The following is a 2,690-nucleotide window of genomic DNA, read 5'->3' as shown; positions in this document are numbered from 1 at the left end:
ATTTCACTTCTGGTTCTATTTCCTAGTAAAGTTTTAATATAAATATTTAAAGGAGTTGTATTTAAAATTATATGTAAAATTGAATAGAACAATTAAGTTCCTTTATTCTACAATTATAACAGTTGATATGCTCAAATTTCTAATGTAAGATACTTGTATTCTTGAAATATTCTAAATTTGTAGATTTTATATAATTTAAATGATCTTGGGTAATATTATAATTTCTCATACACAGAACAAACATTAGTCGAAATGTTAAAGAAATTAGGAAAATGTTAGGAGCCAAACATGAAACAAAGAAGAATTTTGAAAACAGTAATCAGTTAAACACTTTAAACTAACAATAATGTTATGAAATAAATAAAGATTTATATTAATGGAGTAGGACGTTGGGAGGGTTAAATTTTAGATTACTGTTATCAGTAGAAACTCAATTTTAAAAAGATACAGCTCAGGGTTGTCACTCGATAAGTAAATTTTAGCAACTGGTCAAAGTCCATTAATTAATCAAGGACATAATATGAAGGAAATGATTGATTTAGAATACGCAAAATAAAAAATAAATATTAATATCCCTTCATAATTAATATTTAGAACACATATTGCAATCTATTATAAATAACATAAAACACCCTTATGCATTGAAAAATATGAATAATAGATCTCTGTCCTGGATCTCATAGAGTCGGAAAAATTGACCATTGCCTTCTACACAAACAGTAATGTTATATATCTCGGCGTTGCTTCACACAGCTAGTAACAAACTTACATAATCGCCGACAACTTTGTAAACTGCCTATTGTAACGTAGATTTAAAATAAGTGTTCGCCTTGTCCATATAAGGCGAGAAATTATTAATTAATTGTGTCTGTACTATTATCTATATTCTCTTGTAGTCATATCAATCCCATTATATGTTCTGCCTCTTGGGACAAATTAAAATTATCTATCAAAAGCTATAATCTAGGTATAAAAGCGGGGGGATCAACAGTAAAAACCCCCTGATCAACCCTTATCTGGATGATCTGCACTAGGACGCTGAGCAGTGGCGTAGCGAAGGGGGGGGGTCCAGGGGGTCCGGACCCCCCCCCCCCCGAAATGTTAACACATATTAAAAAATAAAGCATAGAGCAGGAGAAAAAAGGAAAGTTATCATTAATCTTGTCTACAAACATTCAGTTGATTGATTTAATTGATTAAAGTGACCATTGTTAAAAATATAATTGTCCTTTCGTTGAAATCATAAAGTATCAAACGATACTTTTGGGCTCTGCCTTTCGGATAGTGTAGTGTAATCACGGTATTTGTATAGGCGCGGTCAAGTGACGTCGCAAAGTAACCTGAACCGTAACACGGTGAACAGTTTAAATTAGCGACCACTTCGTTCAAATTCGTCTTGGGGACGTAAAATGACTGCTTAGAATTAAGTTACGACGTTGATTTTAGGTGTCACTAAACTGTAGATGTGTATATAATTATCGAAAAAATATAGAAAATCACTTTTGGTTGAAAAACTCTACTGATTAGAACTTCAACTAATTTGGACTTCAGTGATTGAGGTAAACGTGGTGTTTTCAATTGAGTTAGGACGACGATTTTTGTTATCATTAAACTGTACACTGTACTTATATAATTATCGAGAAAAAATCACTTTCGATCGGTAAATACCGAAGAAAAGCTCTGTACAGATTTGACGATTTTAGATTTAACTGGTTGAGTGTTAGAGGTAAAAGTGGTACTTAGAATTATGTTAGGACGTTGATTTTAGGTATTAATTCAACACCGACTAATACATATATAATTATTGAGAAAAAACAATAAAATCACTTCCGTTTGGAAAATACCGAGGAAAAGCTGTACAGATTCAGATTTTGGATTTCAGTGGTTCAGTCGTTGAGATAAAAGTGGTACTTATAATTATGTTAAAACATTGATTTTAGGTATCAATTGAACGCCGACTGATACCTATAAAATTATCGAAGAAAAATTGAAAAAATCACTTCCGGTCGGAAAAACTCTACTGATAAGACGTTCCGACTACTTTGGATTTCACTGACTGAGGTATTATTTCATTTTCCTTAGTATATTCCAATTGGAAGTAATTATTTTTATTTTTTTCTCGATAATTATATATTTATTATTCGGTGTTGAATTTACCTAAAATCAATGTCCTAACATAATTATAAGTACTGTACCACTTTTACCTCAACCACTCAACCAGTGAAATCCAAAATCGTCAAAACTTGAATCTGTAGAGAGCGTTTCATCGGTATTTACCGACCGGAAGTGATTTTTTTTCTCGAAAATTATATAGGTAGTTGAGTACACTTTAATGATAATAATAAAACGTCGTCCTAACTCAATAAAAAATACCTCGTTTACCTCAATAACTGAAGTCCGAAGTAGTTGAAGTTCTAATCATTAGAGCTTTTCAGGTGCATTTTATTTCCGACCGAAAGTGATTTTTTGATTTTGTTTCCCGGTAATTATATACTCGTCTATAGTGTAATGATACACAAAATCGCCATTATAACTCATTCATAAATACATCAATCAGTGAAATCCAAAGTAGCCGAACTTCTAATCAGTAGAGTTTTTCCGGTGCATTTTCCGACCTTTAGTTTGATCTGTACCCGAGCAACGCTAGAAAATTGCCCTCCTTTTCTAAAGGGTTTTCGGCCGTCAGTGGC

This window comes from Homalodisca vitripennis, chromosome 4, assembly GCF_021130785.1.
Source record: "Homalodisca vitripennis isolate AUS2020 chromosome 4, UT_GWSS_2.1, whole genome shotgun sequence".
Taxonomy (NCBI): domain Eukaryota; kingdom Metazoa; phylum Arthropoda; class Insecta; order Hemiptera; family Cicadellidae; genus Homalodisca; species Homalodisca vitripennis.
The sequence above is the reverse complement of the archived record's forward strand: the minus strand, read 5'-3'. Positions refer to the sequence as shown.